The 27681-nt window shown below is 37.7% G+C and overlaps 1 protein-coding gene and 1 pseudogene across 3 annotated transcripts in view; both read right to left on the bottom strand.

Moving 5' to 3' along the window:
* The window catches only part of USP12 (ubiquitin specific peptidase 12), a 103668-nt gene that overhangs the window by 59234 nt on the left and 16753 nt on the right, over positions 1-27681 (bottom strand). The window lies entirely within an intron of this gene.
* On the bottom strand, positions 1210-3026 carry LOC130680084 (60S ribosomal protein L9-like; annotated as a pseudogene).

The following is a 27681-nucleotide window of genomic DNA, read 5'->3' as shown; positions in this document are numbered from 1 at the left end:
AATGAGGTGTGTATACGTTTGTGTGTATGTCACATCCTCCTTCCTACCATCCATACTACCCCAAAAATTCTTCAATAGGGAAGACTTCTGGCAAGTATTTAAAGTTTTCAAAAACAGAATTCTCCCCAGAAGAAATTAAGATAGCTTACTTTCTCCTTCAACTGCCACCATAGGAGCACATATTTAAAATTCCTCATCTAAGTAATTCAGGAAAATTCAATTATACAATTAAGCACTGGCCAAATGATTGCAAATCTGTTTGTTTACTCAGAAGGCTGCACTTAGGCAATCCTTTCCATCTACTAGCAATTTACCAGGTAAGAAGCAGAAGCTAAGCAACAAGTTACATATCTGAATCATTATTATAACTCAATGATAAATGATCAAACAAAAAACAACAGGTATATGATTTTAACCTCCAAAAGTTCAAATATTCACTAGAAACTCAATATTCCTATCAGACATGTGTTAAAAACAACCACCTTCAAATTATTTAACCTAGTATTTTCAATGAAAAGTTTGGTTATTAATTCAGGGCTAAAGGTGTGTCACTTACAGAGAATATAAGTAGAGAATAAAAGAAGATTCAGATTCACTTTATATCTGTTAACTCAGTTAAGGACTGGGAAAAAGTTAAGAAAAACTCGTGTTTTTGATCTGTAAATGTTCATGAGACATGTTACTGAAAAACTCTCATCAATTCACCTGTCAGAAAGTAACAGTAATGAAAACTGAGCTTAGCAAGAACTATTTTGTCAAGCCTTCACACTTAGCTTGATAACATCAAAAAGAAAATTCTCAAATATGACCAACCTTAGCATAATGACATACTTGACAATTTCAGTGAGCACAATGATACAAATCTTCCTCTTCTACCAATACCAAAAAACTTTCACAAAAAAACTTGTAAAATATTCTCATGGATGGTTAAACACTTAAAATATAACCATATCTGAACTCCACTGCTGGCACTTTTCTACTGCAAAAAAAAGGGAAGATATCTCTTTTTATAGTCATCTCTGCATTCCCTTCAGAGCAGAAATTTATCTGCTTTGTTGAAAAAATTACAGGAAAAGTTTAATCATTATAATCTCTTGCAATCTTGGCAGCTTTTATATTGTATTTTACCAAATAACATTTCAGCTCTATAAAAAACAGGGAGCCCTGGATGAATACCAGGAGGACCCTGCAAACACTAGACTTGGGTAACTGATTTGTGTGACAATGCTCAGCCAGAACACACATGTTCAATGTTTTTCCTTTTATAAAAACATAAACACTTCTATTTTTCCCAACTCCTATGTTAATAGTATAATGAACTATTTGTAAAGTCCAGCACATTCCTGTAAAAATAACTATAGACACAAGATATTAAGTTGAAGTGAAATCAAACCTATGCAAATTGTTAACTAATATTTTCCCCCAGATAAATAAGGCTTTTATTGAATTTTTAAAATATCAAGTAAATCTAAGGAATCACTGGCAACTCACTGTTCCTGTTGCTGCACAACTTGGATCCTATTCATCAGCCTGCTGAACTGCTCCTTTTTCAGAAACAGAGATACTATCCAAAATTTTCCTGATATCCTTATCTTTAACCGTTGTGGCTTACTGAATCAAAGCAGCTGAATTTGATACAAGTTCAAAGTCAATTTCCTTCGAGAATCAACTCATCTTTCTGGGCCTGAGATACTGAACAAGCAATGCCAAGCCTCATCTGAGCCATGCAGATATATTTTCACCCCAAAAATTTCAGATTTCAACAGGAGAGCCATCCTCCTTAATAATGATGCTGATGGGAAAGTGAGCATACACAGACCTCATCTTGTAAGGGAAGCCCAGTGTAACACCCTTGATCATGTTCTGCACATGACCACTGTTAGTGCAAATGGTAGCCAGTTCCTTTCTGTTTCCCCACCATTTGTCAACACAGAGCCTCTTTCTTTTTCTTTCCAAGGAAACTGAGCTCTACAATGATGTGATTGAAGCCCCTCCCCAGGGTTCCTCTGGGGCCCTTCATGTTAATTGTGCAGCCTTTCAGAGTGATGTTGACATTTTCTGGAATGTTGACAGTCTGGTTGCTAAGAATCATCTTCATTCTCACAGTAGATGCAGCAAAGAGAGCAACTGTTAACTAACTTTAATTACTGTCATTACAACAGAGGTCATATTTCAGATTCCAGAGGGTAATTGTACTCCAGCTCACCCTAATAAAAAGTGAAATTATCATCAAACTTATATAGTTTTGTCAGTAAAGAAAAGAGCTGACTGCAGTTGGCACCATGTGCAGTAATGTCCAAACTATAACCAAGAGTGGAGTGACATCACAAAAAATGATGGAAGAGAAAGCTCCAGGGGTCAGTTCCTCCACCAAGACCATGAAGCTGAAAAATTCATGAGAATTAACTATTTCAGAACACTTACAAGCACCAGGGAAGTGGCTGAGGAAGGGAGGGGCTGATGAGAACAAACTGAGAAACCAGCTACACCCAGTTCCTCAACCCCAGAGCAGAGGTGGGCACAGGACCCATGTTCCCAGAGCACTGGTGCCAGGTGAGTAATGAGGACCTTGCCTTCCAAATTTCAAGGTTACACATTGTGACCAGTATGGCAGTAGCCTGTGGGAACACAACACTTACGTTTGTTTGCCCCCTCCTGAGCTACAGCAACTTTCCTTTCTAGATTTGGAGGTGAGATCCTCCCTTTGGAGGGGAGAACTTGACATTTAAGTAAATCTGTCAGGTTATAAGCTGACCCAAGGTAACAGAACAGAAACTTCAGTGACCACACTCAACAAAGAATACAGACCTTGCAAAATTAGTTGGGAAAAGCCACTATACAAACAAATGACTGCAATCCTCAAAAGCAATCAAAGAGAAGGGGGAATATCTGATTCCCAGAGTTATCACATTATATAATATCCAAACAGTTGAATTCTCAACAAAAAATTACAGAACATTCAAAGGAACAGGAAAACACTGTTTTTGCAGAAAAAGAAGAATTTTGCAGAAACTGTCCCTGAGGAATTCAAGAATTACTAGTCAAGGGTTGTAAATCAACTCTCTTAAATATATTCAAAGAATTAAAGGAAACAATAGACAAAGAACTAAAGGAAATCAAGAGAATGCTATGTGAGTGAATAGCGAATGTCAATAAAAATACTATATTAAAAATAAGAAACCAAATAGAAAACCTGGAATTTGTAAGTATAGTAGCTGAAACAGGAAATTTAATAAGAGGGTCCAATGACAGGTTTGAGCATGGAAGAGAAAGAATCATCAAACCTGAATATAAGGCAACTGAAATTATCCAGACTAAAGAGCACAATGAAAAAATAATTTAAAAAAATAAACAGACATCACAGGCCCCATGGGACACCACCAAACATACCAACATATACATCAGGAGAATCCCTGAAGAAGAGGAAAAGAAAGGAACAAGGAGGAAAAAAATCTGAACAAATAATGGCCAAAACTTCCCAAGTTTGATGAAAGACCTGAATCCACACATGCATTTAAAAACTAAAGACTGGCAGAATAGATAAAAAAATATAATCCAAGTATATGATGCCTACAACAGACTCATTTTAGATAGAGACACACAAAGAGGTTGAAAGTAAAAGGATATTAAAAGATATTCCAAGCATAGTGACCAAGACAGCTGGAGGGGAGGAAGCTATATTGTTATCAGCCAAGATGCTTTTTTTTTAAGTCAAAAAAAGTTGTAACAATACTGTATTATATACTTGAAATTTGCTAAGTGAGGTGATCTTTAAATGTTATCATCACACACTCAAAAAAAAAGATTTACGTGATGGGGTGGAGGTGTTAACTAACCTTATGGTGGTAATCATTTTGTAATATAAACATGTATAAAATCAGCACATTGTACACCTTAAACTATATGTGTTATATGTCAGTAATTTCTCGGCAAAGCTTGGGGGAGAAAGTAGAGACAAAGAAGAATATTATGTATTAACAGGTTTAATGCATCGAGATGCTACAACAATTGTAAACATAAACGCACTAAAAGAACCTCAAAATATACCAATCAGAAACTGACAGAGTTGAGGCAGTTCAAGATACCAAATGGGAAGTACCTGAACTCACCCTCTCCCATGGACACAATAAATCTACAGCTACACATGCAAAAAGTCCTTCTGAAAAACACCCTGAAAACAGATTAACAGATCCTCCACAACAAAGGATAAAAAGGCCACTTCAACATGCGGAGGAGAGGCAGAGATGCCATCGCACCAAAGAGCCCACCCAGCAGAGCAACCCACAATCAGGAGTCAGGAGGGAGTCAGGAGTTAGCAACCCATGGTCACCAATACAGAACTTCCCCTGAGGAATGAGGAATTTGTGCATCAAATCAGGCACCCCAATCCTTGGGTCCTGCACTGGAGAGACAAGCTCCAAAAACATCTGGCTTTGAAAGCCAGCAGAGTTTATATTCAGAAGAAACAGGACTGTATAGAACGGAGATGCTGCTCTTAAGAATGCTCATGGCAGACTCATTCATTCCAGGACCCAGTACAAAGGCAGTAGATTGGAAAGCACCAAGACCACATGTGAAGAAAATTCATTTGCCAGCCTTAAGGCACCTGCCAGAGGGGCATAAGCCTGCTGGAACCCTTTCCAGGGATGGAGGTACTGGTGGGAGCCACTTTTAGGTGAGCAGCAGGTTGAGTGCCAATTCTGCATTCTCACTCGAGCCTGTTAGCCCCAGTGGGCAAGTGCAGTCCACACAGGGGACACCCTTGAGCACTTGACTCTGGTGGCCAGAGGAGATTGCATTTCTGGGCCCCATGGGTTCCAAACAATTGGAGAGACAGTTTGACAAACCAAAAGATAAAGCTAAGTTAAAAAGATAAGGTTCCTCTCCTACCCAGGCAGCTTCTTCAAGACAAAGACAGCTGTTCTAACTAATACATAGAAACAAACACTGAGTCAAGCAAAACAAGGAAACAGAGTATGTCTCAAGCAAAAGAACAAGATAAACCTCAGAAAAAACTCTTAATGAAACAAAGGTAAATTATTTACCTGAAAAATTTCAAAGTAATGGTCATAAAGATGCTACCTCAACTCAAGAGAAGAATCAATGAACACAGTGAGAACTTCAACAGAGAGAAAATGTAAGTACCAAAGAAAAGTCACAGAACTGACAAATATGATAAATGAACTGAAAAATATACTAGGAAAGGTTTCAAAAGCACACTAGATGAAGCAGAAGAATCAGTGGGCTAAAAGATGGGGTAGGGGAACTCACCCACAGCAGCAAAATTTTAAAAAGAATTTTAAAAAGTGAAGATAGCTTAAGAGACCTACAGGAAACATAAAGTGGAATGACATTCACAATACAGGTGTCCAGAAGGCAGAGAAAGAGAGAAAGAAAAGTTCCCTAACTTGCAAAGAAAACAGACACCCAGACCCAGGAGGCCTAGAGTTACAGGATGAACCCAAACAGACCCACATCAAGACACATAATTAAATTGTCAAAAGTTACAGATAAAGAAAACCTTAAAAACAGCAAGACAAAAGCAACGTGTTACATACAAGGGAACCCCCATAAGATTATTAGCAGACTTTTCAACAGAAACTTTACAGGCAGAAGGCAGTGGCATGATCTATTCAAATGGCTGAAAAGAAAAAAAACTTCCAACCAAGAATACTCTACCAACAAGGTTATTATTCAGAATTAAAGGGGCGTTTTCCAGACAAGCAAAAACTACAGGAATTTGTCACCACTAAACCCCCTTACAGGAAATGTTAGAGAGACTTCAACATTTAACAAGGAACTCTAGTCAGTAACAAGAAAACATATAAAAGTAAAAATCTCACTGGTAAAGGTACAAATAGTAGTGGATTAGAAATAGTAGTAGATATAGTAAAAGTAATGGATTATCACTTAGAGAGCTACTATGAAGGCTAAGAGACAAAAGTAGTAAAAATAAATATAACCACAATAATTAGGGGATACACAAAAATTAAGTAAAATGTGACATCAAAATATAACATGGGGAAGGGGTAGTAAACATGCAGATTTAGAATGTGTTCAAACATAGTGCTAACAAATACACGCTCTTACATATGAGTCTTATGGTAACCAGAAAGTAGAAATCTGTAATAGTTACACAAAAACAATGCAAAAGGAATCTAAATATAACAGTATAGCAAGTCTTCAAACTTCAAGGGAAGAAAGTAAAAAAGAGGGGAACAAAACAATTAACAACATGCTAATAAGTACACACCTATTAATAACTATCTTAAATGTAAATAGACTAAATTCTCCAATCAAAAGACACAGAGTGGATAAACAGGTAAAAAAATAAGACCCATCTATCCACTGCCTTCCAGAAATTCACTTCAGATGTAAGGACACACACACTTTTGAAAGCAAAGGGATAGAAAATAGATGTTTCATGCAAATGGAAACCAAAAGAAAGTTAGGGGTAGCTGCACTTACATCAGACAAAATAAACTTTAAAACAAACTATAATAAAAGATGGCCATTACACTAAAGGCGTCAATCCAACAAGGAGATAAAACACTGTAAATATTTATATACCCAACATAGATGCACCTAAATATACAAAGCAAATATTAACAGACCTAAAAGAAGAAACTGACAGCCTTTATGAATAGATGCAAAAATCCTCAACAAAATACTAGCAAACCAAATTCAGCAACATATTAAAATGACTGATCAAGTTGGATTAATATCCAAAATACATAAAGAACACCTACAATTCAAGAACGAAAAGACAACCCATTAAAAAAAAAAATCGGTTAATGACCTAAATAGACTTTCTCCAAAGATTTACAAATGGCAAACAAGTACATGAAAAGATGCTTAATATCCTTGCCATTAGGGAAATGCAAATCAAAATTACAAGGTACCATTTCACAACCATTAGGATGGCTAGGAAAAAAAAAAGAAAATAACAAATGTTGGTGAGGATGTGGAGGACTTTGACTGGTTCCCCAAAAAGTCAAATATGGAATTATGATGCAGCTCAAAAATTTCAACTGCCACCACTATGGTGACAGTTGCACAACATGGTGAATATAATTAGTGTCACTGAAATATACACTCAAACTAGTTAAAATAGTACATTTTATGTTATATTACAATTAAAAATACAAAACACATGATCAAGGATCAAGGGTGTTATATGGGGCTCCCAAGATAAGAACTAAATATATATACTTACCTACCATTGTCTTTCTGGAGAGCAAGTCACTTGTTGAAATACCAAATTCTTGGGTGAAAAACGTAACTGCAAGGTTCAGGTAAGGCCAGGTATTGCTTATTCAGTATTGCAAGCCCCAAAAGGTAAGTTACTTCTTGAAGTGAACACTTAAATTGTACACTTGATTCAACAAGCTACAACAGGGCAAAACAAGGATATCAGAAAAAATTTGGAAGACATCTAGGTCTCTGAGAAAAGATCAGTTCATCAGGCAAAAGTGGAAAAACTGTTCTCTAGCTGATGAAGTAACAGGCTGAATGATACCCAGTGTTTATGTACGCCTCTTCTTAAAAACTGTAGTAACATTCATCTTTAAAATAAACACAGATTTACCTATGTTAAATACAACTAGAACACAAATGCAAGAAGCATCAATCAATGCACAAAGAATGAAGGAAGAAATCGATGTCCGAACTTGAGTTTGAGTTACAGCTGTAAGTCCGGGGAGAGGAAATCCCAGGGCAAAATACCTCAGAGAAATAAAGTTTAAAATCCGTTTATTGCTTACAAACTGCAGTCTGGGGCCATTTCTCTCTTTCCTGCTCCAGCAAAAGCAAAACCAGCCCTCTCCTCTCCTCTCAGATACAGATAAGCCCTCCTGGCCCAGATAATTACCCATTGATGGGGAGATGAACTTCTCTCCACCCCTGAGGAATGATGAAAATGCACTAAAGCCATACTTCTTTCCACCTCTAAACGCCTATTGATATGCAGATGTACTAAAGCCAGGCGAGATATTCTGGAAATATTACAATTTTACCCACACAGTATAATGGAGAAAGCTAGGAATTGGTCAGAGAGACTCTAGACGTCGCAGAGTAAGAGAGGGCTGAAGTAGGAGGAGCAGTGAGCTGGAATCAGGAAAAAGAGCCTGACTCCCAGCTCTACGGCTATTTTATAAGCCATATGACCTGGGGCAAGTCACCTTATCAGTCTGATTTTTCTCACTTTGTAACACCAAGCCTACTTCACAAAGTTGTTGTGGAAATCAAATAATGTCTGTGAAACTGCTCTATAGCATTAAATCACTATGTAAAGTTATTATTAGAAGCATCAGTCATTTGAATTTTTCGAAGTGATTAGCAAACCGAGCAACACATGGAAAATTCCAGCAGTTATACCAAACTTTAAGTGTACTCTGTTTTGAAAGCTACTGTGTGGGTAGAAGAAAAAGTTACCAATGTTTATTCAAAACTCTGAAGTTAGTGCCCCATGGAGAGTTGTTACAAATACTAGAACAAGCATCAAATCCCTTTTATATGCCTTTTATAAAACTAATAAATACTGCATGTTCACAATCTGAAAACAACGCAAAATGTAGAGAGGGTATAAAATAAAAACATAAAAGTACTGTTTACTTTTATGTTTTTAACTTGCCCACCTGATCTCATACAAAGACCATTTCTCTGGCTTTATCCTCCCTCCCTATAGGTTCCTTTCCTCACAGACAACTACTGTTAAATGTTTGGTTTTAGTTTTTATGGTAATTATCATCACAACTTTAAATAATATAACCTTAGTCAACAGTGTTGAAATCTGTGCTGTGCAAGATGAGAAACTGGCACATAAACACTGCCTCCCAACTCTCTTCCACCAGGTCCTCTCCTAGTTTTTCTTACAGGTTATTGAATATAATACTGTTTTAGAGTTTCTAGTAATTCTATTTAAACCTCTAGCTAGATGTACCAATTTCATATAGTGCTTAAGAAATTCCTGCTATGATACAAAAGGAAATTAGCACACTTACCTTGCCTTCTACCTCGTTTCTTCCACCTTCCAATTATCTCTTTATATATTCAGGTATTTTAACACTCACATTTGCTTCTATAATTATAACTGAAAAAAATCTGCCATGCTTTATTCAAAAAACAATTACTAGAAAGAGAAGTTGTTCAAAGGCCAGTGCATGCTAAGGAGTGTGACTTGTACAGCAGGGAGAGGAGGACAGAGACACTGGGTAACTGCAGACCTAAGAAGATTGAGTTATGTATGCTAAAAATTGTACAGGCAACCAGCAAAATATAAAGAAAATAACATCACCCTAACAGAGAGCATTCAGGGAAGAAAAAACAAAACAAAATGAAAAGACAGAAGTGTGGCCCTTAGTCACTAAACTACTGCCACTGAAAGAGTTTTTTTCATTTCTTGTTCTCTCTCAAGCTCTTTCCTCAAATGTCTACAAATCCTTGGTTAGCTGTTCATGTTTGTGAATATGAATGTTTATAACTGTTGTGTACGTGGCATGGGATTCCTCTGCATGTGTCCTGGAAGAGCACTGTTCCAAGTTCTGTGGGAGCAGGGTATATGAGAGCAGGTGGGCAAGTTAACAAAGGCTGTGTGATGCCAAGGGTGCAGTGCATCCCACCTCCCCCAACTGTGATTGTGGTAAAACCAAACTACTGCAAGCCCTTCTCTGCTCTCTCCACTCTCAAGTCCTCCTCCAATAAAAGATCACCCACTTTCTGCAAAGACCATTTTTCTGGCTTTATCCTAAAGGTGAAAACCTGGCATGCCATCTACTCCGTTTGCACAGGAAAAGAGAAGGCTCCCCTGAGCCAGCTACTGCCAAGAACTTCTCTGATTGCCATGGTGACTGCGTCAGTCACACTCCTGCTATAAACTGAGGTTCCTAATCCAAGCTGCCACAAGGGCTCTCTTGGGAAGACTACAGTCAGCTATTCTGTTTACTGGTTTTTCTCCTTCCCAATGTCACCTTTCCTACTCGCTGCTACCTCTCTAATCCTACCTACTAATTTTCCATCCTCTAGGAATTCCTCAAAAATATCTGGCCCATTGGTAGCACCATTTATCCTCTAAGTCTGTTAGAGTTTAATAAACTGAACACACCACACTTAGGCAGACACAACTTTCTGTTATGTCCACAGGAGTTTTAGAAGTGGATATACATATGTTCACACTGGTCTGAGGTTCCCTTATAACATATTTCTTATAAGAGTTTTTATTTTAACAAGTATAACTTCAAAATAGTCTACCCTCCCCAGAATATACTTTCTAAATCATATAAAAAGCTTTGCTAATAAACATCTACAATAGTGGAAGGATCATCTCTGATGCTAAATCAGTCTCATTCTACTCTCAGCCCATCCCAAGCTGCTTTCATTCAGAACAAAACACTATTCTGAGCAATAATCTCCAACAATGTGTGTGTGAATATTCCATACAGATATGTAAAGGAAGTTCACAGATCAATATCTGTTTCAGAAAAAAATTCCTAACTTTATTCTAATTCACAAAAAAAAGTTGTATTAGTCATACATTATGACTGAAATGTGTCACCACACTGTAACTGAAAAGGACTAAAGAAGCTGTCTTCACAGGGTCACTAAACATCCACAAGACAGAACTGGGAGAGAGGCAACATACAGTGAAGTGTTTTGATCAAAAGCAATTCATTTCTGAAATTTCTTTATCATGCTGGGCTTGCCATCAAGGCTCATTTGCTGTTATACTCTGAAAACTGACACAGAAAGAAGGGAGAATTAGTACTCTCTATTCAATAAGAGAGGGGGATAAAAATAAGAGTTCAGTGAGTCCAAGGTGAGAACACCTATTATCTACATGCCCAGATAAATAACTACCTTCCAAATCTCTCAGAAAAGAGGGAGTTACTTTCTATCCAGGTCCCCTGAAGTCTCTCACATTACAAAAAAATGCTCTCAAATACAAAACTTAATTTTAAGCCTTTTGTTAAGGGTGATCTGAAGTCTCATGGACTTGAAACAATCTCAATAAATGACAGCTCTAGATACCTTTAGAGAAGGACTTGAACACATTTATTATGCCTAGAGAATCATCTCATTGCTGAACATGATGGATCTTATAGTAAATAAGCCTTTAAAATCACTTTTATAAAGCAGAGACTCAGTCAGCAATCTGTGGTATTATGTGTGAATAGTAGCAAACAAGCAAACAAAAAATGAACTGTCAATATTATGTAATAGAAATGCCATCCCAAGCCACAGTATCCACTAACACCATCAAAAATGTATCTAAAAATGCTATACATAGGGCTACACTTACAGATGACAGGCTCTGACAAATGCTTAAATGTCATAAAAAAAATAACTAGAGATGAACAAAACACTGATGTTGAAGAAACCTATGAACAATTTGAGTATGAGTAAAGTATAAAATTAATGAAAACATACAATTCATTTTTATTTCAGATTGTATGTAACAAAATTTATAAATTAAATGTTAAGTCATCTGAATCCCTAAACATTTAATAGTGCTGTGATTTATATATTTCATAGACCTTGATAAATAACAAGGTGTCTGCTATTTTACATATAGGCATATAACCATACATGAACACTGACTGCCAGAAGCAAGCCACGGGGAGGTAGGCAGCATGCTTCACTTCCCAGGCTGGACAGGAATATCCCACCCCAAAGCATATGACCTCTCTTTTCACAGGGCTCATTCTGTCTCGAAAGCAAGCAGCAACAGTCCCTCTCACCACTCATTCTTCCCACTGGAGGCATGAGTTTTTGCTGAGTTATGTTATCTAAAGGCTGTTTCCCCAACACAGTTCAATTGCAAAGAAGGAATTAAGAAGAGTGGCCAACCTCCCCACTGCTACAGGGCTCTCAAAGGATTCCTGCTCTGAGGTGAAAACACTACTTTAAGCAGGACCCTGATTTTCTTTCCCACTGCTGAGAGTGGGAAAGTAAGTGTGACTATAATAAAGCAAACTGTTTTCCATGTTCTACTGAACCTACTGCCTTCATCTCAAGAAACTCTGACTGCTATAGAAGCACCAAAAAGTCCAAGGCTCCCAAATCCCAGTCTTATAAATAACTGCGACAGAAGAGACCTCAGTAAAGGCTCTTTAGGAAGTTTAATGAAGTGAACTGATTCTTCAATGGGGAGAATAAAGCAGCTAAGTAACTCATCCTAGGTTAGTCTGTAGTCAATTCAAATTAAATTGAAGAATAAAGAATATTCTGACATCTAACTATACACATAGGTGTAGTTTTCCAAGTACGTACTGACTACCCAGCAGGCACCACCAGGACAAAACAATAAATACATGGGCTATGCTGTCCACACTGTCAGGGAACAATGCGGTGTAAGAGACAAACCTAGATCAAGCACATAAAATATCAAATCACACAGTATTATTTAAATAATAAAATGACCCCTGGGATTTGCCTCAAAATAATATAGTAAGGTTTAAAATAGGTAGGAACAAAGAAGACACAAGGTTGGTCCAGAGATGCTTTTCGCTGTAGCTAGCTGATAAGCACACAGCAGCACAAAATACTATTCCATCTACCTTAATGTATATTTCAGCTTTTCTACAAAAAAGATCATAGTTAAAACAACCTGCAGTACATGATTAACTGCCAAGTATGTGATACAGACAATAACTGCATTACCTCAGAAGGAGACATCCCCGCACAGAAAATAATTACAAGGTATGTACCACACAAAGCAAGAATTAAACCTCAGTCAGACTGCGACTTCTCCACTGTGAATGCATCTTTGTGTTGGACAAAAATAAAAGTGTTCTCCCTGAATGTGGGCGGGACCTGTGACTTGCTTCTAAACAACAGAACAGGACCAAAGTGAGGGACATCATCTCTAGGCCCGTCTCATGTCACAGAAGATGCCGTGTTGTCCCAGGCTTGCAGAGTCCCTGACTGGCTCTGGAGAAGCAAGCTGCCGTGCTGCAGGCTCAGGGAGCAGGCCCGTGGCCAGAAACCCGGGCAGTGTCTCCGTGCTGGGGGTGGCCTCCAACCAAGGGCCCTCACTCAGTCTCACAACAAATCCTGCAACATGCTAAGCGAGGTTGGAAAGAGAGACTCCAGATGAGAACTGAGCTCTGGCCAGCACACTGACTGCGGCCTTGCAGGGGGCACAGTGTACCCACAGAAGCTAGTATACAATAGAAGTGTGTGGGCTTAGGCTGCTAAGGCTGTGATAATGTATTATATGGCATAGAAAAATCATATAATCATCCATTGACACATAGCTCTTCTCTCCTATTTTCAGTCTGAAAGATCTGTCATGTGTTGTGTCGTGTCTGCCCCTTTAGCTGTGCTGTTACTTCTTTTGAGTTTCCAGAAATATTAATTCTAGAACTCAAGGATATGACAGAGAAATCCATGTCCACCCTGTAATAGGACGGCCAAATGTCCCGATTTGCTGAAATAGCTCATACCAATTGTCATGGCATAATTAACAGCACACCTTTTCAGTCCCAATTTAGATATAAATGATCCCAGCCTTATAATCACACTCCATGTATTAACCATCATCTTTCCAGACAAGATTATCTTATTATTTTCAATTTGCACCTATTGCACATACTTCACATCTTTAATCATTACAGGTAACATTTTGCTGGGCTTTTCCCAGACTGATGATCTGTTGAGCGAAGAAGTTCAGCATATAGATCAAAATAAAGTACTTAAGATGCAGACATACTTAATAGAGTTTCCTTACTTTACATCTGAATGGATGGTTATTTCCTACAGTGCTAACCATAGTGCTAATTTACCTATACTCTTATAACTACAGGTTTCCTACAGCTTATACTACATACTTGCATAAAATTGTTTCTAAAACAGTCACTTTTAGATAAATTGGTAATACCTGAACCCTTTTTATAAGGAGAGATACAAGTCCCACCTTGAGTTAGTTTATGTAGGCAGGATATAAATAAATGCACGTTAAGTTATACACAAGCACTTGCCCATATATTTATCTTAAAAACATGTTCTTATATGGCTTATGTATGCCAGGTACTATGAGAAGGATAGGGAACAAAGCTGACTTATTCTTACATAAAAGGAAATTGAGGTTCTGCCTTTGCTGTTCACAGACTATTAATAAACAAGTAATGGTGAAAAAGACATCCTAACATTCTTGCTTCTCAAAAAAGTAGAGTCCCTCTACTCATTACACTTTAACAAGGTAAAATACAAATTAAAGGTTTACTTCCTACTTGCAAAATAAATTACTAGTGCAGTTACATTAAAAATCACAATATGAGATGGTAAAAGCTATTTACAAAGCCCACTTAAGTTTCTCAACTGATACAATTCTAACCTCAAAAATAAAACAGTTCTTTTAATAAATACACTACGTTTGGGGTAGGGCGTAATAGATAAAAAGTAGAAAAACTGACACACTGTTTCCTGGAAGAGAAGGCGGTGGTTGGTGGCTGGGAGGGAACATGACGGTGGCTTCAGAAGTGGGGAAAATGTTGTTTCTTGATATTAGAACTAGTGGGCAAAGGTCTGAAAATTCAGAGGTCTACACTTACATGTTAAGTAAATCAATATAGCTATGAAAACACACACAAATTCAGAGGTTTTAGAATATGAAATCTTAGATCTACATCAACAAAGACTATTAATCAAACAAGTAATTTTTAATGCTTATTGTATCCTTATATGCAATACAGAGAATAATAACATTAATATAATAATAATAGGTGTCATTTATTAAGTATCCATGATACACCAAGGACTATACTAAGTACTTCACATATGTGATTTATTCTATCTTCAAAACAACTCTTTTGAGATATTAGCCTAATTTTTATGGATAACAAAACTGAAGTTAGCACTTTAAATCCTTAAAAGGCTAGAGAGTTGATTAATGCTATTCTTGCTTCACATGTAAATAATAAATTCATTTTAAAGCATCTCAACTCTTGAAATTAACATTTTTTAAACTGTGAAATGTTCATTCACTTGCTCCAAGTTCACTTGCTTTAGGAGATTAATTTCACAATTATTTCCAAGTCAGCTGACAGTGACTACTGCGCCAGAACAATACACTAGAGCTACAGATTACTACTGAACTTCAGAAATACCACACAAGAATTTCTCTAAAGCCTTCCATAGCTATTCCAATTAAAATGGAAGTTAAAATTCAAAGAAGTTAAGGGGAAAAAACTGTGAAATTTGATTGAAAATATCAATGTATACTAATTTTTAATTTCCTTGCTATGTCTCCTGAAAGAGCCCCAAACCATTCTCCACTACAAGGAACCAAGATACTTTGGGGAAACGGCTGACTGTGGGGCTGAGGAAAGCAAAGTACAAGAGGAACCTAGAATACCTTATGCCAGAGAATTAGGAAGTGTTCAAAGAAAGTGAAGACATGACAAAGGGAGAGAGGAGCCAGCTTGATGTCCACGGGCCCCATCGGTCAGGGGCAATGAGCATCCAAATTAATAATGTGATAATGGATCACAATCTGCTGAACAGAAGATCATACTCCTATAAACACACGAATAAACAAATAGAAGGGAGGGAAATCTCTCTATTGCAACAGAATGCCAACTAATACAGAAGGAATGACAGTCCTAAACTAGGTAGTGAAATTCAATGAGGAAGAGTATATTTAATTAGTATCAAGAGTATATCCCCCCAAAAAAATTATAAAGTAAAACACACTAATCTGACAGTGGAAAAACTTGACAGAAATCCGTAATAACCAAATGATCAAAGCTAACACCACCAATATTAGGAAAAATCAGTATCACCATACGCCTCCAACAGGACACATCACTTCTGTGGTAGTGCTTTCCAAAATGCATAACCTGAATCTAATCACGAAAAAGTATCAACCAAACCCAAATTGTGGGACAATATAAAAACTAATTGGCTTGTACTCCACAAAAAATGTCAAGCTCAATAAACACAAGAAAGGCTGAGGAACATTAAAGGACACTTTGAAAAATGACAAGTACACCGCATGATAATTTTTAGTTTGATATTCAACCTTTTCAGGATAACTGACTAAATTTTAAAAAGGACTATGAATTAGACAACAGTATTTTTAACTTATACTGTGTCTATGAGAGTATTTTTTTTTGTATCATTAATATAAAATCACATGGGCAACACTGTAGTTACTAGGCTCCCCCCATTACCAGTACCCACACATACCCCATTACAGTCATAAGATGCTACAGAGTTACTACTTGTCTTCTCTGTGCTTAGAGAGTATCCTTATTCTTGCATGCTGAAGAATTTAAGTAAAGTGGCACGATTCTCCCAGTCATCCTCAAATGGCTCAGAAAACAGCACGCATGTGTAAGCACAACACACACAAACATACACTGCACTTTTGACAACAGAACTTAGCAAAACCTAAACTATCAGAGAATTTGAGTAAAGGATATTTGGGAGTACCTTGTGTTTGTGCTATTCTTGTAACTTTTCTGTAAATTCAAAATTATATCAAAAACTCATAGTAGATTCAAAATTATATCAAAAAGCCATTGAGTTTTCACTGGTAAAATCTAGAATAACCTAGCGTCAAAAAGAATGATTGCGGTTATCAAACCAACCGTAACTGATTATAAAACACTCAAAAATTCATCATCATACTCAAAAGAGGAAAAGGAGCAAAAAGAACAATAAAGGAGGAAAATCTCATCCGTAGCACTGGTGCGGAATGTGAGTCATACTGATTCCTTACTCCAAAAACTCATCTTACAAGACTTGAGTATTTATTCTGCTTTTTTAGGAAGAACTATACTTCAACTCCAGCTGACGGAAGGCAATTCTTTACAGAAGAATGCCTCCTCATAATATACGGAAGGAGTTTACAAAATTTAGAAAATGTCCTTTTTGAAAAACCCAAACTGAAACTGCCCCAATCAATTGCTGCACAGGTGCCCAGGACCCTGGCAAATGGCCAAACCCTCAGATTACATGGTAACTGCAAAGGGACAGAGTTTACTTGTAATGACGAGACCTGGTGGCTTCCACTCGTGTTCCGCACTACATGCTGCAATATGAACAACACTGACCAAGTCCTCTGGTCAAATGTGTGTTCCATCTCAGTCTCATCAAGCCTTAACACCTCATTTCTACTTTCAGGAAATAAAAGAGATAGTGGAGCGGATTAAAAGAGACCACAAACAAACCTTCAGACAAATCCAGACAGGGTCAATAAGAGACAACCTGTCTTGTCTGTTCAAAGAGTGGATGATAGGAAAAAAAAATTTGAGAGAGTGCTCTAGATTTTAAGACTACAGAGTCAGAACACCAAATATAAAGCAGGAGCCTTGACTGGGCTGTTGTTCAAAAAAAAACAAAACACCATGGATGGCAGTTTTATAACTGGAGCAACTGGAAAATGGTCTGAGTATTAGGAAATACTAGAAAATTACTGTTACTTTTCTTGGGTAAGAAAATAGGAGCCCTTGGGTAGCATATGCCATTATTTTTAGATGATCCATCAGGGTCTGCCTACATAACCATTCCTTAGACTTCAACTCCTTCATCAAGTATGTCTGTAACTTTTCATCTAAAGGTTAAGTTATTTCATTAGACTAAGGTGAGGAAGAGATAAGTGTAATTTAAGACTACAGAGAGGAGGCTCTCAATCCCTGAGGGAAGCGTGCGCTGATGTGGCAGGGATTCCGGCCTCTGATTCTTCCTGACACCAGCTGCCACTGCTGCCGCACCAGTCCGACTTCCCCGATGTTTTCCCTTGCCTGTTCCACTCACCCTGAAACTGGCCTAAATTCTGACTGGGGATTTTCAGCTGAACAAAGAAGGTAACATGTAGACAGATCAAGAGAGACACTATGTTACTAACACCGATTTTGTTGATACAGGGAATTCACAATCTGATTATGAGTATATAATCAACCATGAAAATACAGGGTTCCGAGCACATACCTAGAGAGCTGCAGAAGGGAACCAACATTTATTTACTAAACTGGACACTTTACATAAACTCTATTTACTCCTCCCAATAACCTTTAAAGCAGTATTTTTGGATAAGCAGTTGAGTATATGGTAGTTGTAAGCAAAGACTCTGGATCCAGAGTTCAGGGAGTTGATCCCAGCTCTAGCAGCTTAATGACTGTATGACACTGGGACATTCCCTGAAGCTATTTGTGTCTCAATTTTCTTACCCATAAAAGACAGCAGTTCCAACCTCGTAAGAGTTGTTGTGGGAACTAAATGAGTTAATTAACACATGTAAAGGGCTGAGAAAAATGTCAAGCATACAGACAGTACTACTTAATCAAACATATTTTTAGCCACTTTACAGATAAACTCAAGAGTTTAAGGGAATTTGTCCACAGTTGTAATTAACAAATGGCAGAGGGGAAGCATGAACACAGGTCTGTGTCAAATGAAGAGCTCCCATTCTCCATTACACCTCCCTCCCTTCCTCCCCAAATGTCAGGTTCTCCTCCAATAAATACAGAAGTGTAAGATATTTCCCAGTGAGTTCTTTATTGAAGAATGACAGTGACAACATAAAATTCTGAGTCACGCTTTTCTCCATGTACCAAGAGCAGCCCCTATGAATGAACATGTATTTCATAATGTTGCTGACCTATGGTAATGTTAAGTGCTAAAATATACCTTGTACTTTTGGCTAAGGGAAGTGAATTTATACACTACTTCTATGGGAAAATGAATAATGACCACCACTTAGCTGACATTTAAAAAGATTCTTTGAAAAATCAATCTTTTAGTTGAAGATTTCCTGCATAACCATTTTCTTCCAGTGACTGTTATTCCAGTTTGGTAGCTTTTCAGAAGGAAGGACAAATTAGTAACAACATAAAGGAGCTCCCACGTAACTTCAACCTAAATTACTATGTTGAGGTAGTTCATTTAGAACCTACTCATCACTGTGAAACAGCAGATCTCAGATTTAGCTCCCCTGCAATACTTGTTACTATAAAGGGCTGGTTGTCCTAAGTTTTGACTCCAAAACTCTATGTATATGTAACACCAAACTTTTGCAGTACTTGTTACTGTAAAGGGCTGGTTGTCCTAAGTTCTGACTCCAAAACTATGTATATGTAACACCAAACTTTTGCTGTCAATAGGGAAAATGAGAAACAACGATAGTAACTATGTCTTGGTCTCTAAGAGGTTACAGAAGGAGAAAACAGCAAAAATTTTTAAATTCCTGATTTGAGAGCCCAAGCCTTAATTTTCATGCAACTACCCACAGGACAGTTAAAATGATACTTAATAATCCAAATTTTGTTTTAAAACTCATGTCTGCTGTGTATAAAAAAGACCAGGAGAACATACACAAACATGGTTATCAGTTTCTAGTGATTAGTTAATGAGTTATAGCTGACTTTTAATTTCTTCTTTACACATTTCTGTCCATTGCAAACATTTATTCCTTTTATGATCAATAAAACAATAAATTTTTTTTATTAAGTATCCATGTAGCTAAAAAGAAAGTATTGCACAGCTGTGAAAGGCTGTGGGGGTTGGGGAAAGTGGGTAGGTGGAAGGTAGAGATTAAGCAGTTATGAAGAGGAAAAAAAAAATCAAGCAATCTGATAACTACAACCCACTCCCAGAAATGTTGCCCATTATGAAATTAATGCCAAATTACTGCAGAACTCCGATGCTAGCTTATGAGGTCAGAGGTAATCAAACCAGTTTAAAAGATATCTAAACTAACCAATTGCTATTCCCCTTTAAAAATACAGTTCCCGTAGTCCCTACCTTGTTTCTGAAAGGACATTAACATGGCAACAGCCTTTAACCCATATGTTATGGGCTGAACTGTGTCCCCCTGAGAGATACATTGAAGTCTTTTAACTCCCAGTAGCTCAGCTGTGACCTTTTTTTAGAAATAGGGTTTTTACAGAAGTAATCAAGTTAACATGAGGTCATTAAAGTGAGCCCTAATCCAGTATTACTGGTGCCCTTTTAAAAGGGGGAATTTAGACACAGATAAACACAGAAGGAAGACCATGTGAAGAGACACAGGAACAGGCTGCTATCCTCAAGCCAAGAAACCCCTGAGGTCATCAGAAGCCAGAGGACAGGCCTGGAGCAGATCCTGTGCTAGCACCTTTAGAGGGAGCACAACCCTGCCAACACCCTGAATTCAGGCTTCAATCTTCTGGCCTCCACAACTGGAAAACAATAAATTTCCCTTGTTCTCAGACACCCAGTTTGTGGTACTTGTCACAGAAGCCCTAGGAAGGTAGTACACTATCCTAGAAACACCACGCAGCAGGATACCGCCACATCTACTGCCTTTTTAAAGAGCTAACATTGAATAATTTCATCTGCAGAATATGCAGGGAAACTCATCTATGAGCACAGCAATATACAACTCATGAAAGGAATTCATACTATAATTTCATTTTAGTTTGCTTCCAATTTTCTTATGAGTCTTCTGTGCGACTGTTTGTAATATTTAACTACAGTAGTATATGCTTCAGTTGAGAACATAACAATTACGAATGAATCTCATCTAACAAAGTTGATATGCTACAACCGAAATGTCAAAATAAAACACAATACTTCCAAGTGAAAGATATAAGCATCAACATAAACCAGAATTTAAAAATACATATGTCAAACACAGACCCACAAACATATGATAGTAAAAATGCTGAAAATCAAAGACAAGGAGAAAATCTTGAAAGCAACAAGAGAAAAGGAGTCACTCACAAGGGAATGCCAATGAAACTAACAGCTGACGTCTGAATGCAAACAATAGCAGCAAGAAGGCAGTGGAGCAACATACTCAAAGTGCTCAAAGAAAAAACTGTCAGCCAAGAACACTAAATCTGGCGAAGCTTTCAAACCAAATGGTAAAACCTAGAGCAATCACTAAGAAAAACAACAAAACAAAAAAATGTAGGCAGTAAAAAGTCAATAATCAAAATTAAATCCTACACTAGAAAACACTCAATGCAAAAAAAACCCCAAAAAACAGTAAAGGGGAAAAGGGCAGGGGAAAGATATGTCTAGGTTCAAAAACTGAGGTCTTATAAAATCCAGTAACAATTAAACTACTCCAAAAATGGAAATGGCAAGTATCTCACCTCTGTAACAGCAAACAGTTGTGCCACAATCCATTAATTGGTACATGAGTTACAAAACTTGTTAGTGTTTGGGAATTAAACGTTCAACCTTTCCCCTTCTACAGACCACCCTCCCAGAGCTCACATACCCACTTTTCTCATATTGTTCTCTGACAGCTGTGAAGTTAAGGCTCATCTCCTCAATAAGACCAAGAAACCACTCTTGACTAGGCAGCTACATGTAAGAGAATGAAACTGGATTATTGTCCAACTCCATACACAAAAGTAAACTCAAAATGATCAAAGACCTGAATGTAAGTCATGTTAAATGAGACAGGGACCGTGGGTGTAGTCAGAGTAGGGTAAGGGCCTCTGGAAAAAGACCCCAACAAAACTCCATATTAAACAATTAAGCAAAGTCAGAGTCACATTAATTCTCTAAAGTAAACTATCAAACTAGGAATATAAGCATTCTTCAGTGAAGATAGTTTAAACTAAAAAGCCAGGAGTAACTTGGCCTGGAATGTTTGAACATCCCCCAGATAAGAAAATGCCTCAGCATTTCCCATGTCTTGTTTGTGTCAATTAAATGAGGCTATTGTAAAATTTACTTCAGCCTGCTAAAAGGCCCAGTTTATCTTTAACTTTGCCCAGATGCTGCTTTTCCTCCTCCAGCCCCTTATCAAGTAATATATAACCTGGGTAATTAATATAGTAGGCAGGCCCAGGCGTAAACAACATAGTGAAAGGCAGGAAAGATTCCATCTTAAAGATAAGACTGCATTAACACCCAAGAAGTTAAGAAGTAAGATTCTTAACTTACTATTTAGCAAACAGACAATAACTCAGCCAACCTTGAAAGCAGGACAGGAAGCCTTGATTAATATGCTCCCACACCGAACCCTCCTACACTGCTGGAGGGAATGTAAGCTAGTTCAACCATTGTGGAAAGCAATATGGAGGGTCCTCAAAAAACTAAAAATAGAAATACCATTTGACCCAGGAATTCCACTCCTTGGAATTTACCCAAAGAATACAACTTCTCAGATTCAAGCAGACATATGCACCTCTATGTTTATCGCGGCACTTTTTACAACAGCCAAGATATGGAAGCAGCCTAAGTGCCTATCAGTAGATGAATGGATAAAGAAGAGGTGGTACATATACGCAATGGAATACTATTCGGCCATAAGAAAGAAACAAACCCTACCATTTGCAACCACATGGATGGAGCTGGAGGGCATTATGCTCAGTGAAATATGCCAGGTGGAGAAAGACAAATGCCAAATGATTTCCCTCATTTGTGGAGTATAACAATGAAGCAAAACTGAAGGAACAAAAGAGCAGCAGACTCAGAGACTCCAAGAATGAACTAGTGGTTACCAAAGGGGAGGGGTGTGGGAGGGAGGGTGGGTGAGGAGGGAGGGAGAAGGGGATTGAGGGGTATTATGTTTAGTACACATGGTGTGGGGGGTCACGGGAGAACAGTGTGGCACAGAGAAGGCACATAGTGGATTTGTGGCATCTTGCTGCACTGATGGACAGGGACTGCACTGGGGTATGAGTAGGAACTTGACAATATGGGTGAATGTAGTAACCACTTTGTTTTTTCATGTGAAACCTTCATAAGAGTGTATATCAATCATACCTTAATAAAAAAAAAAAATATATATATATATATATATATATATGCTCCCAAACCAAGAAACTACTATTCTAAGAAAGAATCAAAACAGTAAATTTATGTTAACTACAAAATAGAGCAGAAAACTGATTAAAAACTTAGTGTCTCTTCAAAGATAAACATTTAGAGAACATTTAGTAGGTCTGCATCCCTAGCCCTTTGTCTCAACCACCTAGAAATCCCCTAGACAACGCACCACTACAGACTCTCTTGTCCCCTCCTGGAGTGAGCCAGGAGCTCTATTCTCTCACTGTATCTCTAAATAAAAGCCTCTCCCTGGCTCTCCTACCTTGACTGTTTGCTAAGTTCTTCTTCAACTCTGCCAATAAGAACCCCGGTACCAAAACCATAAAACTCTTAGAAGAAAACATAGGCAAAACTCTCTTGAATATAAACATAAGCAACTTTTTCCTGAATGCTTCTCCTGGGGCAAGGGAAACAAAAGCAAAAATGAACAAATGGGACTACATCAAGCTAAAAAGCTCTGTAGAGCAAAGGACACCATCAGTAGAACAAAAAGGCACCCTACAGGATGGGAGAATGTATTTGTAAATGACATATCCAACAAGGGGTTAACATCCAAAATACATAAAGACCTCACATGCCTCAACATCCAAAAAGCAAATTACTTTTTTTTATTAAGGTATCATTGATATACAGTCTTATGAAGGTTTCACATGAAAAATAATGTAGTTACTACATTCACCCATATTACCGAGTACCTCCCACACCCCATTGAAGTCCATTGAAGTTGCCCTATTAAAAAAATGGACAGAGGATATGAACAGACACTTCTCCAAAGAAGAAATTCAGATGGCCAACAGGCACATGAAAAGATGCTCCACATCGCTAATTATCACGGAAATGCAAATTAAAACCACAATGAGATATCACCTCACACCAGTAAGGATGGCCAACATTGAAAAGACTAGGAACAACAAATGCTGGCGAGGATGGGGAGAAAAGGGAACTCTCCTACATAGCTGGCGGGAATGTAAATTAGTTCAACCATTGGGGAAAGCAATATGGAGGTTCCTCAAAAAATTAAAAATAGAAATACCATTTGATCTGGGAATTCCACTCCTAGGAATTTACCCAAAGAAAACAAGTTCTCAGATTCAAAAAGACATTTGTACCCCTATGTTTATCACAGCACTATTTACAATAGCCAAGATATGGAAGCAACCTAAGTGTCCATTAGTAGATGAATGATTAAAGATGTGGTACATATACACAACGGAGTACTATTCACCCATAAGAAGAAAACAAATTCTACCATTTGCAACAACATGGATAGAGCTAGAAGGTATTATGCTCAGTGAAATAAGTCAAGCAGAGAAAGACAAGTACCAAATAATTTCACTCATCTGTGGAGTATAACAACAAAGAAAAAACTGAAGAAACAAAACAGCAGCAGACTCACAGAACCCAAGAATGGACTAACGGTTACCAAAGGGAAAGGCGGCTGGGGAGGGTAGTTGGGGAGGGAGGGAGAAGGGGACTGAGGGGTATTATGATTAGGGCACATGGTGTGGGGGGTCACTGGGAAGACAGTGTAGCACAGAGAAGGCAAGTAGTGACTCTGTGACACCTTACTATACTGATGGACAGGGACTGCAGTGCGGTGTGGGGGGGACTTGATGATATGGAGGAATGTAGTAACCACAGTGTTTTTCATATGAAACCTTCATAAGAGTGTGTATCAATGATAACTTAATAAAAAGAATTTTCTTTAAGAAACTATTCTTGTACCCACCAGTTCACCCAGCACAGTTCTGGACATATTTACTGGTTGTTGTTTTTTTTCTCTCTTCCTTAACATGTCTCTCCTTTTCCTTGTTCTCTTGATTTTCCTCTGAACTCAAGAGCAAAATGAGAAAAATAAAGTCCCTAAATGTTCAGGTTTTTTGTTTCAACATATTTCTCTAAAGTTTACTGAGATATCAAATCAAATTATGGCAGTTGTTTAGTAACTACAAAACAAAAATCTTGAGATTTGGCAATATTCAAGTTAGAGTTTCTTCTAATTTTATCTCTAAGCATCAAAAATCTCACATTCTACAAGAATCTCTATTACATCTTTTCACTTTGCATGGAAAATAAAAATCTCAGTTACCCTTTCCTATCCTTTCTTCCTGAGGAGGCACAGTTTGTCCTGTCTTCTCTCTAAGCCACAAAGAGAATCTTTTAGTGAAACCCAACCTTCATTTGTATGATTATAAATAGAAAAGTTTTTGATCTGTAAGTCCTAAAATATAGTTTACATATTCTTTGCTAAGCAAGGCCATAAAGTGTAGGTTTTATCCATTTTCATGACCTTTCATGCTACAAAGCCTGTATAGTAACTTATCAAAAGTTGTGAAAGTATCAGTAGCTAATTTCCCTGTTGCATCTCTACATTTCTCCTGCTGGAATTGGTGGTGGAACACTTTTTGAAGTAAAAGTTCACATTTTGCTGCTCCTACATTACAACAGATAACCACCACCCTTAATTAAAATCAACGTACTCAAAAGGCATATGTTTATTAATCCAGTCAAACTCCTTTTTCAATACTTTGACCCCTCCCTCAAAATTCATTACAAGCATGTAAGAAACCGATTTTCTACATTTAATTAATGCTGGCTTATCTGTTTAAGTTAAAAATGTATATACACTGTGGTAGCAGAAAAATAATACCCCCCAGGCCCTGCAATGTTCACATCCTAATCCCTGGAACCTGAGAATGTGTCAGGTTACATGAGGGAATTAAGGTTGCTAATCAACTAACCTTGAGATGGGGAGGTTATCCTGGATTATTCAGACAGGCCCAAAGCAAGTGAAAAAGGGAGTCGGGAGGGTCAGTGCCAGAGGGATACCACCTGAGGGAGAATGACCAGTCACTGCTGGCTTTGGACAATGAAGGTGGGGCCACCAGCCAAGGAATGCAGAAATGCTTCCTCTAGAAGTGGGGAAAACGCGAGGAAACAAACACCCCTAGAGCCTCCAGAAGGGAATGAAGTTCCATCAACACCTTGATTTTAATCGAGAGAGACCCATCTCAAACTTCTGACCTCCGGAAAATTGTAGGATAATGAATATATGTTGTTTTAAACCACTAAATTTGTAGTTATCTGTTACAGCATAAATGGGAAACTAATACACACTCATTATTTTGGTTCCTTTTAAACATTACAAACATAAATAAATGCACTCTAATAGCCCTAAAATTTGAAAACCCAAGTGACAATATCTGGTCATTTTACATTGGTTGTTTTCTGAATCATGCTTAAAAATCTGAAGTTACTCTAACAAAAAGACTAAGTATATGTATTTGAAATAGGTCATACTAAAAAAGGGAAAATAGAAACTTCTTTGTTAAGCATCAGTGTACAATCAGTCAAGTCTTATTAATTATAGTTCAGATGAAAGAATTCACACTAGGACCCCATATACTAATTCACTTGTACTATCACAAAATTATGTTTAGGTATCAAAGAAGTTAAACATTATTTTAAAGCTTAGCCTGACTGAATTTATTATTTTGGAAATACAATTCTGAAAATATTCTGCATATGTAACAAAGTTTACATCTACATAGCTTTAAATATAAAAAATATTTAAAGAATAGATCTGTTACATAAAGAGTAGATTTACATTCTCTCTAAATGTTTTTTATAAAAAAACTTAAGCTGTTAAAACACTACTCTGAACCCCTAATGAAATCCAAGATCTAAGCAATGATTACCAACAGTTGTTAAAAACTATTAAATAAAAGACTGCAGGGACCTGTGTAATGGTTGACAACACTTGAACCCCCGTCAACTTTACTGCCACAAGAGACAAGACCCATGTGTCTCCTAATGTGATTAATGGAAAGTACACACCACCCACCCCTACTCACCCACTGCACCACTGCCAAAAAAAACAAAGAATCTGGGTCAAGCCTCTGGATCCACCAGTTCACAGAAAATACACAGGATGGAAGAATAGGCTAACCACCATTTAGGGATGCAGTCAGCAAAATGCAGAAAATGGGAAAAGCTATGGGACGACCTGATTTCTTCAGCAGATGAACTGTTATTTTTAAGAATGGGAAGGAGACCCATACCTGAGAGAAAGAACCACCAAATGCAATGTATGGCCCCAACTGTATAAAACCATTTGAGACAATCAGGCAATTTCAACAATGACTGGACTGAGGCTATAAAGAGATTGGTGTTGGGGTGGGGGTGGGGGGTAATGATATGGCTGTATGTGGTGGGGGGGCCTCAACGCTTACATCAGTGGCAGTAAGGTCCAATGGCAGAAGCACTAGATGGAAGAGAGACCTCAGGCAGAGTCCTCACCTCAGGCCACTGACTACATAACCATGGTCTGAAGTAACCTATTTGTCCATTTTCTTATTTGTGAAACAGAATACTTCTACTCAGTAGCCCATTTTACAGATCTTACTGCTGTTGTTCAGAAAAAAATGAAGTAATAATAAAGTGGTCTGCAGTGTCAATAACATTGCTGGTGAGGTTCCTAAACAACAGGCACCACCACAGAGTGTATGTTCTGCTCAGGTGACGTTACTAATGACTGACCCAAAGAAACCAGGTTTTGCTGGCTTTTTCAATAAATTTTCTATGAAACCACTTGCTCTGATTCCTTTTCGCTTGAAAAGTTTTACATATAATTAGCTAAAAACCAAAAAGAGTGCCACAGATCAAATGGATATAAGATTTTAGACTTTTCTTTCTCTATCATTACTTTGGGAAGGAAAGAGGTGAGTGTTCCATTGATGACCTCTCCCATTTTCTCTTACCCACTGGAACTTCTTTTCATTAACTCACTTCAGCAAAAATGAGTTCTGCAGGCTACAAATGTGATCACTAGAAACATACACATCTTTTTTTAAACTACCAGACAAGCTTTATAGGAGATTTTGCCTAAACCAATACAAATCCAATCAATTT

This window comes from Manis pentadactyla, chromosome 2, assembly GCF_030020395.1.
Source record: "Manis pentadactyla isolate mManPen7 chromosome 2, mManPen7.hap1, whole genome shotgun sequence".
NCBI classification, from domain to species: Eukaryota; Metazoa; Chordata; class Mammalia; order Pholidota; family Manidae; genus Manis; species Manis pentadactyla.
The sequence above is the reverse complement of the archived record's forward strand: the minus strand, read 5'-3'. Positions and strand labels throughout refer to the sequence as shown.